This window comes from Osmia lignaria, chromosome 5 (assembly GCF_051020975.1).
Source record: "Osmia lignaria lignaria isolate PbOS001 chromosome 5, iyOsmLign1, whole genome shotgun sequence".
Taxonomy (NCBI): Eukaryota; Metazoa; Arthropoda; class Insecta; order Hymenoptera; family Megachilidae; genus Osmia; species Osmia lignaria.
In genome coordinates this window covers 7208915-7222291 of record NC_135036.1, presented here as the reverse complement: position 1 = coordinate 7222291, position 13377 = coordinate 7208915, and the positions used below count along the sequence as shown (strand labels likewise).

The 13377-nt window shown below is 39.5% G+C and overlaps 1 long non-coding RNA gene across 1 annotated transcript in view; it reads left to right on the top strand.

Moving 5' to 3' along the window:
* LOC117605071 (uncharacterized) overlaps positions 1 to 8481 on the top strand; it is a 129825-nt gene extending 121344 nt beyond the window's left edge. The window contains exons 3-5 of the long non-coding RNA XR_013062158.1: positions 455 to 660; positions 2813 to 3084; positions 7698 to 8481. This is a non-coding gene — a long non-coding RNA (uncharacterized LOC117605071). The remainder of the gene's footprint in view (positions 1 to 454; positions 661 to 2812; positions 3085 to 7697) is intronic.
* Positions 8482 to 13377: the final 4896 nt, after the last annotated feature.

Sequence of the window (13377 nt, the reverse complement as noted above, 5' to 3'; positions counted from 1 at the left end):
CCATAAGGACTACGGTGTTCCATTTGCCAGGAGATTGAAATTCCGTTCGTGGCTCGGATTGCAACGACGCTGACTGGACAGAGACGGTTTCGAGCCTCTCCTCCGATCTCGTATCCACCGTCCTCTGAAAGCGTTCGAGTGTAATGGCAAGCTAACGACTGTATTTGCAATTCATCGGGCCCGGGTTAATTGCGTATCGTGCACCGCATGAACGTTCGCGGAATAATTCATACGCGCTTAAGGTCCGCTGCTTTCCGAGTTTTCGTATTTATCGAAGACCTAGACACGAAATAACGTAACAGTATCTCTTTGATATGTTGCAAGTATCTTGAAATTCTTCCAAAATGATATCCCCTAAGAATTGGACCAATTTAAATGACATCCTTTTTTAAAATATATCATAGAAATAATACAATACAACATATATTACATATATTCATCTTTTCTGTTTCAGAGTCTCCTAAGGGAATCCTAATGATCATGCTTACCCGTCCTCGGCGAGAGTCCTTGCGTAGGAGTGATGATTCCTTGCGACATTCCACCGGAGGATTTCGTTGTACGCAATTGCCCCGCCCACGTCCCGACTAGAAATTACCACCGTCGACGATGAAACTAATTACGAGCAGCCTCGATTTGCAAGGCGGGCCTCTGGCGAAAGTGGTACGAGTTTTCTGACTTTTAATGACTGCTTCTGTATATATAAGTTGCTCGCTGCCGTTCCCTGGAAGGTCTCCATGAAAGATGAGCTTGCTTTGATTTAGTAGGTTTCGATGTTTAGTGCGGTTGAAAATGAAACGATAAAGCTAGCTGTTTTTAAAGCGATCATTATATTATCAGATGTTAATTGGAATTTTAGAAATTTTAATAATCTTAATGAAGGAGGTTCCATTAGTGTAACTAGAATTTTCTCTATGATGGGCCACGCCCTTTAGAAATTTTTAAAATTTTTGAATTGTAGAATTTCAAAATTTAGAAATTTTAGAATGGTAAAGGGATCGATCCCCATTTTTGGGGACCGGGCTCACCCTGGTCCCTACTTACAAGGGGAACTACCCAAGTGTTGCACTCACTTATTAATGAAACTTTGTCAGCTTGTAGAGCTCGTCGAGCTGAACACGCCTATACCCTGTTTTGTGGGCAGACGGGTAATTGTTTAAAAGATATTAATAATTAAAATTAGTTACTACTTACATTCTGAAGCATGACAAACTCACACATACAACTCGCAATCTAGAGATCTACGGTTCAAATCCTTGGTTCCCAACATTTTTTGTTTTAATAATAATTTGTCTCTTTCTGAATAACTATTACATAAAAATTATCATTAAAAAAAAAAAAAAAAAAAAAATTGGGAACCAAGGATTTGAACCGAGGACCTTTAAATTACGATTCATGTGTTTAACCACGGAGCGGATCCATGACTCGCAATCTAAAGGTCCTCGGTTCAAATCCTTGGTTCCCAATTTTTTTTTTTTTTTTTTTAATGATAATTTTTATGTAATAGTTATTCAAAAAGAGGCAAATTATCATTAAAAGAAAAAAAAAATGTTGGGAACCAAGGATTTGAACCGTGGATCTCTAGATTGCGAGTTGTATGTATGAGTTTGTTATACTTCAGAATGTAAGTAGTAACTAACTTTAATTATTAATATCTTTTAAACAATTACCCGTCTGCCCACAAAACGGGGTATAGCCGTGTTCAGCTCGACGAGCTCTACAAGCTGACAAAGTTTCATTAATAAGTGAGTGTAACACTTGGGTAGTTCTCCGTATTAGTTACGCCAATGGAATGTTCTACGAAACCCATGCTGGGGCCATCAAAGTGTTAATAACCCTCGTCATTCTTGAAGATAACAAATGTTTGAACTAAATTGGAGTCTGTACAATGAACTATGAAAAGATCACTGTGCTGGTGCTATAGAAACATCATCAAAGCAGGTAACTTAATTAATCTATCAATGGAAGAATGATCAAGTGCCGGTTAGTCAACTAGGATCTAATAAGAGGCTGTCGATTACTTCCTAGAGAGGCATCCTCAATAAGAATAGAGTCTCTCTAAACAAACGATAGGTATCGAGAGTCACGTTTCCAATATCATGATCGAGTTGGACGTGCTCGAAATGCATTTATAAACGAACGTGTATCGCGATCCAATAGAGACTAGACGGATTGTGAATTTATATTTTGATTTAAACAAACAAAAATTCATCTCTCACGCTCTAAACTTTTACTTTCATCCTTGTGACACAATTCTGCATCGCTGTCAATAAGCAAACTCAATCGACCGTTTCAACCTGAATCCCTGGGATCAGTACGAAACCGAGCATGTTTCTCGTCTAATACTACCATTAGAATCTTGACAGGCGATAACGAGGAGCGATAACGCACCGAAAGATCGTCCGGTGGAAAATACTTCGACCCGGTTCTCACGAAACTCTGCGAGCCTTGGCTAGGAATTCCTGAACGAGCCGCGTTTTCCAAGCCGCACACGCGACCGAGACTGGTCGATCCGGTCAGCGGCCTTGCGGTGTTTTTCAAACAATTAATTCGCATGATTTTTCGACCGCGTTCTCAAACTGGTTCCCGTTCGCCGGAGCAACGTGATTTTCAAAGTACAGCACCGAGCATGGTGCGTTTCCCTAATCCACCCTGAATCTCCCTTGTTCTTCAGGGTATTTTCTAGCTCTTCCAGATTTTCAAATTGATTGATTTTGAAATGCATTCTTCCAAAAAATCATTTCATCGATTCTTAATTTTCATTTTATTTTTCGCACCAGAATAATGCTGACCTCACTTGTACCACGAATTACAGGGCACGGTGTGTATATGTGGGAGCGAGTAGATCGTAGGCCAGGGGGCAGCACGTTTCTTTCATTATGCCGTTCGCTTGCTCGAAATCCTAACTGTACAGTGCACCTACCCCGCCCAAGGGGCCATCGTCGTCGGCATCCTCGACGCTCCTGTGCAGACGTCGGAACGCAGGAACGTGCTCGATTATTTCGAGGCGAGGGAGCGTGCGAGAAGGTCGCGGGCACCTCTCGAATCGGTCATCTTGGATCAAGAATATTTCACGAATTTATTCAGGTAAGAAAAAATCACAATCTTTGGCAATCACAATCACTTTTTCGATTCATATACTGGAAGGATTTATCAGGTCCATAGGGCAAAAATCCCTTAGAATAACTTTTTCAAAGTAGACTAACTGATTCAAGTTCTTTTAAAATAGAACAGTTAGAAAGCCTCCTACACCCTCGACCGCTTAATAGGACCTCTATTACCGTTCATTGATCATGATAATGTCATTTACATAGAATCACGGTATCGGTTTACGGAACTGGTCCGTTCGCGAAACACGTTAACGAAACTAATCTCAATTAAGAGCGAGGTTGATAATGAGGCATGGCAGTGGCACGCTTGCGCGCCTCCTAACTCTCCCTGGTACACGGTGAACCAAAGCCGGGTAGACTTATCTACTTTCACATTCCAACGAGCGCGAAACGATTTGCCTTGGTGCTTTATTAAACGGGCTTTAATTGCGAGTGCAACAACCCGCCGCCGTATTTGGCGGCGATTAATCTCATTTGTCAGTACAACGCGTACTTCCTAGTACATCGTATTCAAAGGGTAGAACCGATAGACCGTGGCTGATATCGTTGCGATGATACAAAGGCTCGGCCTCCTGCCCGCCGGCGCTTATCGTAATCGCGATTGATCAATAATTAAGAGCGCTTCGTTCTCGCCCTTCCTGTTTGAGAAGCTACGCGGAAAATGTGCAGCTGTTTCGCCCTCGAACCGTGGCAAATTTCCACAAACCTATCGATATTTTGTCGTAACTCGTATTAATCTCTCGTATCACTTTTTGTTATAATAATTTTGGCAAGAGAAATTATTTCTATTTTAAAAATTTATTTAAAGAAAAATCTTGTAATTCTACGTTATATAAAATAATATTTATTATTGTCAAAGACTAGAGATATAGAAATTTTTTAAAAAACAATGCAACGAAGGGTTAAAAGTGTATGGGTTGTTAATGAAATTTTTTGCAATTAGATCCTGGTCCGTGAACCGTGGCAAATTACCACAAACCTATCGATATTTTGTCGTAACTCGTATTAATCTCTCGTATCACTTTTTGTTATAATAATTTTGGCAAGAGAAAATATTTCTATTTTAAAAATTTATTTAAAGAAGAGTCATGTAATTCTACGTTATGTATAATAAAATTTATGATTGTAAAAAACTAGAGATATAGAAATTAAAAAAAAGCATAATGCAACGAAGGGTTAAAAGTGTATGAGTTGTTAATGAAATTTTTTGCAATCAGATCCTGGTCTGATCGGAGCGATGTGAATTATGTGCGGAAAAGAAGTCAGTGCTTTTGATTGATTTTACAGATCGTACGATCTGAATGTCTAGAACATGGAACCAGTCTGCTTCTTTTCAGTTACAAGGTTTACTTCGAGCTAAGAGTACCTTCTGACATACGATAGTTTTTGCAGCGAGCAACTTGTTCCAGTCAACTTATGCAAGCACGTATGTACGTACTTTGCTAATTCTTCGTGTAGTTCGATTCTTTGTCCGGTTTAAATTTAGCTTGTTGAATTAATTACTCTATTACTTGTGCAACAACAGATGTTATCGTGTTCTCACACGTGTTCGCAGGAATTTATTTATTATCTCCGGTATTCCAGTTTCTAGATCCATTTCTAAGATTCCAGGGGCCGGATCAGTTGAAAATTACTTACTAGGTGGTCTTAACTACCTACAGACATATTTAATGAAATGATAAAATCAGAGGAAATTAGAAGTTTCTCGTATAGAAAATAAGTATACCCAGGAGAAATAATGAATTTTCAATCAATTTCAATTAGTTCAAATTAAATAAAAGAGAGGAGAAATATTTTGCAGATTCTTAAAATTATTCTCAAGTTCCCAGTTCCTCTTTCCAGAGTTTCTTTCTTAAGCCTTCCATTTACCTTGCTAAAATATCTTTTTACCCTTGTCCTTTTTCTTTACAATTAAATGTTATTCAATTTTATTCAGAATAAATTTCCATTTTCGAACCAAGTTCCTCAACCAAGGGTGCCCTCGACTGTTAATCCGTTCCTGCATTTCAGATAAATACCTATATCGTTTCTTCGTCGTATACGAACGTATCATTCCCGAGCAGGATTAAGAACGTCCATTTTCGAATATCCTCGTTTAGCCTAATGAAGTTCGCAACCGTATTCACAGATCCTTTGTCAAGAAAGAAACATCACGAATCCCGAACCAATCCATCCAACCATCTCCCCGTATCAATGTAACGCGATCGAGAAGACAAAAAGACACCGATGGGGGAACTTCCAAAAGGAATCAAGAGACAGAAGAAATTCCATCGCATCCGAGACTGGTCCCGTATCCCAGGATCTACAGGAGCCTTCGGAGCTCGTCCATGACGGTTTGCCGACCTTCGCCATGATTTACCACGTACCGGCCGATATTTATTAACCGCATTAATTAGCTTTATTAATCGCCACGGCGCGAAAACTGTCTTTCCACGTCGTAAATAGCGTTAGTGACCGCGTGAGAGTGGCGGATGAAATTCGCGGAATTAACCGAGGAACCGGGCGTACCGTTTTGCCAAGCTTGGTAGCAAACGCCCGGCGAAAGATTAAAGGCTTATTACGGCCGGTACGTTGGATTAATCACGCGAAATAGCGTCGGTTTATTGCGTCTGCGTGCCGAATAAATTCGTTCCCTTCGAATCGCGTGAAAAACGACGCCGCGCGGGGGCGTTCCTCGCATTTATCAGGCCTAATTCGTACGGCTACGAGCTCGCTCTAATTGCATCGTTAAGGGCCGAACCAACCGCCGTTCCTAACAACCCAGTGATTGAGGTTATTGATAACCACGACCACCGCGATCTTCGATCACCAGCTCGATTGATTTCCTCTGCGTGCCGTGATTTACACCGTATTTGCGTTCGCCTTCTCTTTCATTTCGGCCTCCGGCGTATCGCTACCTTCATCCTAGGTTCAAACCATACCTGTTGCGGTCAACCCCGCGAACCACTCGAGAACGATGCGCTCAGCTACGTGACTCGAAAGTGAATCCCATCAATGATGATCCCATTTTTTTCTGTGCTCGAAATTGAAGATGATTGTAAGCTAACACCAGGTGATAACGCGAACTGAACGTTTGGTGAACGGTAGCCGAGGAAAGGCCTCGTTTGAAGGATTCGTTTTTTACAAATTAGGGGTTGATTGATGTCTCTGTTGAGCATCGTTGCGGGTTTCAATACAGCCGAGTCAATTAAGACATAGGTAATTAGAAAATGATAGTTAAATATAATAATGATCTCACTTGGATTCTTTTAATTCTCGAATTTAAGTATCGCGAGGAAAATGTCCATAAGTTCATGGGAGATATGAACTCCATTGAAAATGAAGTCTCGTCGTTTCTTTTTTTTTTCTTTTTTTTGCACTCTCGAGGTATCGAATTTTACGAGAATAGGCAGCAAGGCAAATGTTACGCGAAGAAATTATACGTTTACGAATGGCTCGTAAAAATGAACGAAGGACTGACACAAAAGGCTCGGGGTAATCGTAGCTCTGCGTTTCCATGTAGGACCGAACTTCGGTAGTGTGTAATTTCAATTCGTTTAAATACACCATAAAAAGGCTCGATTTATTTCTGTCGCGCCACGTAACTGCCGTGAAAGGGATATTCTTCGGTTGAAGGTGAAAGTTCGAGGATCGTCCAGGTTGTCGCGTAAATCATTCGGCACCGACCGACGGGAATGAAGCAACAGGAAGCCCTTCGTCTTGGCTGAATTCGATTTTCCTACCCTTTTGCCCTTTGCTTCGTAACGCGAGATTTATCGACAATTTTCATACATCAATTCGAAGTTATATCACTATAATTCTTCTAAAAAGTAACAGCTAAAACCTTAAAAGGGTATCTGAAAATAGAGATTTTACTGCTTTAATCTCGCCCTATTTTCCTTTAATTGTTTTGCGGAGTGTATTATAATTTAGAAATAAAATTTTCAAGATAAATACTATTCTCTCAGGCAATTATGTCCCATCATTAGTTCGAATGATGGCAGTTTCACCGCAAATACTGGAATCGTCCACCATTCTTGTTACACGAGTCAGGATTTCAATAATATCGTCCAGAACAGTAGTAAGAACACGCCATCCACGTAAAATCGTAGAAAACATAATCATTAGAAAGTATATCAATGACTAAATGCAATTAATTTCCCGTAATGACCAGTTTCTATTAAGCTTTCGAAGTTCAAACCTCGAGCGAATCAGCAAAAAAGAACATTATATCCTGGTTCTAACTAGCGACGGTATAACAAATTAATGGACCATAGCAATAATTGTACAAATAAGGCTCGTGTCGAAATCCATGTTTCTCAACGTGTTTCAAGCATCTTTAGCAACGCCATGATCTGTTTTAGCAATTTACTATCAGTCGGAATACCATAAGGTTTCGTACACATTTTATGATTCCAAGTTGCATTGGAATATCATTTACTGTGTCAAATTGTACATCAATCATAAATGTTCATCAATCAATATATTTTTATTTTCATTTATAAATACAATCATGTTTATTCACTTACTTTCTCTTATAATACTTTTAAAATTCCACCAGATACAAATGATACCTTTAAGATTAATACAAATTCAAATGATTCATTTCAGGTTCATAAAAATGCAAATGGCCCCCGTTGAAGAATGTTCAGTTGGACGAAATTCTGGCTACGTAAGCAGGATCGTGATAATCATCGAAAGGGAAGATCGGTATTCGGCGAAACCGATGCCAGTAAGATGAAAGATACCGATAAGCGATGATCGGAGTGGGCTGATTGAATTTTGCCAAGGCGACGACCCCTGAAACGAGCAACCCGGTCACCGATCTTGCTGATGCTAAGTATACTAATTACGACGTCCAATCAGTGCGTGTATCGTGCCAACCGAATTGGAGTCCTGTAATGGGATGGGCTCATCGCAGGCCTCTGCCTCGAAATAGGGAACGCTGCTCGTCTCCTGCTGGGTTCGGCGAGATTGTCAGGGTCATTCGATTCAAAGGAAGGTTACCTCAAGGTCATAGACTTCACCGGCCGACGATTACACGATTTCAAGATCCTCCGTGATCGCTTTCGTTAAAAGACGCAGGATTTAAAATGTATTTGTTCATTAAATGAAGCGATAAGATTAAATTAGTAAGATTATGTTATAAAGTAGAGTTTGTTTTAGAAATAAAGAAACTGACGAGAAGAATTATCCAAGTGGTATACTTACACATTAATTATTACCTATGCGATTGTATATATTACTTCAAATCCAATGATTGCCGGTTCAAATCTCGGTTTCGTTTTATTTTTTTTTTATTTAGACTTATCTTTTTAATTGATTTATGAATGATGTTTTTCTTGTTATAAAATGTAAAATAAAAATTGTTTGAGAAATCAATCAAAATCAGCACAAGACTGAAAAGTTATTAAAACAATTGTTTGACAAATTGGAATTCATTTTATGCATTTTAGTAAATAAATCATTTTAAAACAGCAGTTGAGTATTTATTTAATTTCCCGAATTTCCTTCCTGAGTTATTTAGATGATTCATTGAACTACCTTTCTCAGTTATTTATTTATATAACATTCAATAACTGCTTGATGTTTTTACAATTTTTATGTTTAAATATTCTGCAGATTTGTATTTATTAATTATGTTTCATATAATACTAGTATTACAATGTATCATCATTTACTTGATCATATTATTCATGTGACATTCATGTGATAAAAAATTTTTTTTCGAGTCGCCAAAAATCCTTCTCGCAATTATAATTTTTATCAAAAAAGAATTCGTTTCCGGGGTGTTAGGAACCCCGATGCATCGTTGCCGCTCTCTGCATACCGACCTGATATCATCTTGGGGTGTCAGGAACCCCGGCAACTCATTTTCCGCACCGATAAAATATCATCTGGGGTGTCCGGGACCCCGGTGACACTCTGGGCACCAACCTAATATCATCTTGGGGTGTCAGGGACCCCGGCGACTCTCCCTGCTCATCGACCGGACTTAATGTCATCTTGGGGTATCAGGGACCCCTCTGAATCTCTTTCCGCATCGATCTAATATCCTCTTGGGGTGTCAGGGACCCCGGTGACTCTTTGCGCACCAACCTAATATCATCATGGGGTGTCAGGGACCCCGGCGACTCTCTGTTCATCGACCGGACTTAATGTCATCTTGGGGTATCAGGGACCCCTCTGAATCTCTTTTCGCATCGACCTAATATCCTTTTGGGGTGTCAGGGACCCCGGTGACTCTCTTTGCGCACCGACCTAATATCATCTTGGGGTGTCAGGGACCCCGGCGACTCTCTGCGTCCCGACCTAATATCATCTTGGGGTGTTAGGGACCCCGAAGAACGGGTGATACTCTTTGCACAGGTATCCCATAAAACGATCCCTGTATTCTTTTATCTGCTGCATCCTTGTATTCCCGACATCGCTGCATCACTTACATCTCGGCAACCCTTTCGCACCTGAATTCCTTTCACCCCTGTTTCTCTTACATCACTGCATCACTTACATCCCGGCCACCCTTTCGCCCCTGCATTCCTTTCGCCCCTGCATCTCTTACATCATTGTATCCCTTACATCCCGACCACCCTTTCACCCCTGCATTCCTCTCACCCCTGCATCTCTTACATCACTGTATCCCTTACATCCCTGCCACCCTTTCTCCCCTGCATCTCTTACATCACTGTGTCCCTTACATCCCGGCCACCCTTTCGCCCCTGCATCTCTTACATCACTGCATCCCTTACATCCCGGCCACCCTTTCACCCCTGCATTCCTTTCACCCCTGCATTCCTTTCACCCCTGCATCTCTTACATCACTGTATCCCTTACATCCCGGCCACCCTTTCGCCCCAGCATCTCTTACATCACTGCATCCCTTACATCCCGGCCACCCTTTCACCCCTGCATCCCTTGCATCACTGCATCCCTTGCATCCCGGCCACCCTTCTGCCCCTGCATTCCTTTCACCCCTGCATCCCTTACATCACTTCATCTCTTAAAGAAGCTAAGAAAAATCTCACTAATTTAGTTCCTTTTTTTGCCGCCAGAGGGCGCTGACTCGAGGTCGAAATTTTAGTTCACATTTTTCCCGCTAGAGGGCCAAAATCTCGGCAAGCTTTAGTTCCTTTTTTTGAAACCAGATGGCGCTGATTCGACGTCGAAATTTTAGTTCACATTTTTCCCGCTAGAGGGCCAAAATCTCGGCAAGCTTTAGTTCCTTTTTTTGAAACCAGATGGCGCTGATTCGAGGTCGAAATTTTAGTTCACATTTTTCCCGCTAGAGGGCCAAAATTTCGGCAAGCTTTAGTTCCTTTTTTTGAAACCAGATGGCGCTGATTCGACGTTGAAATTTTAGTTCACATTTTTCCCGCTAGAGGGCCAAAATTTCGGCAAGCTTTAGTTTCTTTTTTTGAAACCAGATGGCGCTAAATTTATTGGTACTTTAGTTCCAGTCTTCGCCGCTAGAGGGCGCTGTTTTTTCGGAAAAAATTTAGTTCAAATCTTACTAGAAGGCGTTAAATTTATTGTTGGGAAGTTATAAATGTTAGAGAGGCAGGAATATAAGGAATGCAGTGATGTAAAGAATACAGATATCTAATAGGGAATAGAAGGATACATGCATACCAAAATGGTCACTGTGAGGACCATAAAGATGAATCAAATAATAAACAACTGGAAATCCTGGGCCTTGGTCGATACACAATGTTGAAATAACGAATAACTGTTATGGATTGGTTCTAGCCCATAAAGGGAGAGAAAATAATATATAATTGGGAAGGGCGGTGTTTACGAGGCCTACAAACAAGGATAAAATAATAAATAACTAAAACCGGTGAGCTGATAGCCACAAGAGGGATAAAATCATAAATTTCATCACCCCTATGAGCTTATTCAGTAAACTAAGAAAATAAATTAAATGAATTATCTAAATGAACTCGGAAAATAAAATAAAATAAAGGTAGATGTTTGGTTGACAGGTAGATCCGCACCCCTCGGCGGTCGCGATAAGAATGACTAAGTTTCACCTCGCTCTAAGTCAAAAGGACGACAGCAGTTTGAATACAAGTTTGCCAAACAATTACTTTAATAATTTTTGGGTTGAGTTCTAAAGAAATAAAATCAAAGGGAGTCAAAATTGTGTCTTTTTGGTTGTAAGTGCGAGGTCTGGTAGTCTTTTTGTATCTGCAGTCACTGATGACAATGAGAAAAATAAAAGAACAGAGCCGATGAAACATACTTTCGTTCGTTCGGGCTCGAAACTCCTGGCCAACTCTTATTTCACAATCAGACTAAAAGATCGTGATCTCGTGCGACTCTCATCCGACTTTCCATTTCGTTCGATACCCTGCACATAATACATTACCTGGTTGGCTGCTTGTTCGTTGCTTTTAAGGCGCTGATTATGCATGCGACTGGATATTTATGTCCTCTCGAACTTTGCCCGACTTTTTTATTCCTGCTCGAAGTTAATCACGCCCATCTGAGCGACGAAAGATTTATGGAATTCCAGATGGATTTTTCTGCGCCGGTGAGAGTTCGATCCTTCTTCCATTAGTCGTCGTGGAATATTATTCAAAATTAATAAAATTTTATAAGATCGTAATAAATTCGACGAGCCAATATTTTTAATTAAGAAAAAGAAATCCTTTAAACTTTGTTATCCTGAAAAATTATGTAACTGCAATTTTTAATAATAAACGTTTGGGATAGGAAAATACAAGGTCTGTACCATAAGTTGAATAATCGATTATATTTGGTAAAACATTTACAAGGTAATAAGATTTTTTTTGTTTCATTTAATGTTACATTTACAGGCAAGGCATCATCAAAGACCGTACCAACTCTACAATAAATCGTAGTAATGTATAAGGTTACTTATAAGAAAAGTATGTACCATCAAATTATCTTTATCGTTACTATCAATATTTAATGTTACGGTAATGTGCTACTCTTATTTAATTCTTTCTCAGGAACAAATACATATTTTCTTTTTTATTATTTTCTTCTTCGTCTCATATATCCATATTTATATTCATATATTTGTATCTTTAATCAATATACATCAATTCGCGATTACATTGAACAGTGTCAGAACTGCACACCATGTATTCTTTACGCATTCGTGGACAATCGAACGAATGGAATATACATACTAGTATAATGTACGTACACTACTGTTCAAAAGCATCAGAACATTTGCCAAATTTTGTATAAACCCAATAAACTATTATATAGCAAATAATTTTAAAAAAATTTTAATAATACCTACTTTAATTTATATCAAATTGACAGTAAAACACTGTCTCATTATTAGTTAAAAAATTCTCTATGCAAAATAATGAAATCAATCATCTTAAAATAAAAAATCTACAATTTTATTAGAAACAGCAAATGTCTCACTACTTTTGAACTGCAATGTACCTGTGTCTTATATGAAAACGAAAATGAAATACAAAGGTTCTTGGTGTGTCTCAATCCTTTCAAAATTTGTCTAACAATATAAGGCAGCAAATTGGAAAATGAAATTGAGAAATCGAATAACGATACCTTGAACAATTTTTATTGCAATGCACCTTGTTATGTTCATTTTCACTGTGTTAACATTCAATGTGTTAACTTCGATTCGACGTACAATTAGCAAACTGGCTTCAAAAACCGTGATGTGAAATGGAACTGCTGTTTGTGCAGTATGTTCAAAATCACTGCACACGAAATGAGTGTACAGTGTCGAGCATGGTAGCGTTTCTTAGAGAAGAAGTGACGTAGAACAAGAGCCCCCCACTCTAACGCGTTTGCTAAGGTCTGAGGGTTATGAATATTCCAGGTGAATGAGATAAATAAAAATAATATTAATAATACTACGCAATAGGTGATAGTAACTTTCAAGTATCAAGGGAGAGACCTCCTGTCCCTACAGCGCTTTTTCTCCATGGGGAGACTACCATGCTCGAGAATGTACAAGTGTCTAATTAAGACACGACGATCCTAACGATTATTACATTTGCGAAGGGGGGAGGTTCGAATGAAAGGAGGCGTTCCATGGTGCCGCGAAGCAATGTCTACTTTGATGCGGGCGTAGAAAATGACAGACAGACAGACAGAGAGAAGAGGAAAAAAGAGTATCAAGTGTGTAGAGAACTATTGCACTATACCGATTCACGATACCTGCTCGATTAACTAGGCAGCTAAAGCATTCACGACATTCCAAATTTCACGAACGACACTCTCGCTTTTTGGTCACCCTTTAATATTTTTGAAAATGAGTTGTGGAAATGTGATGAACATT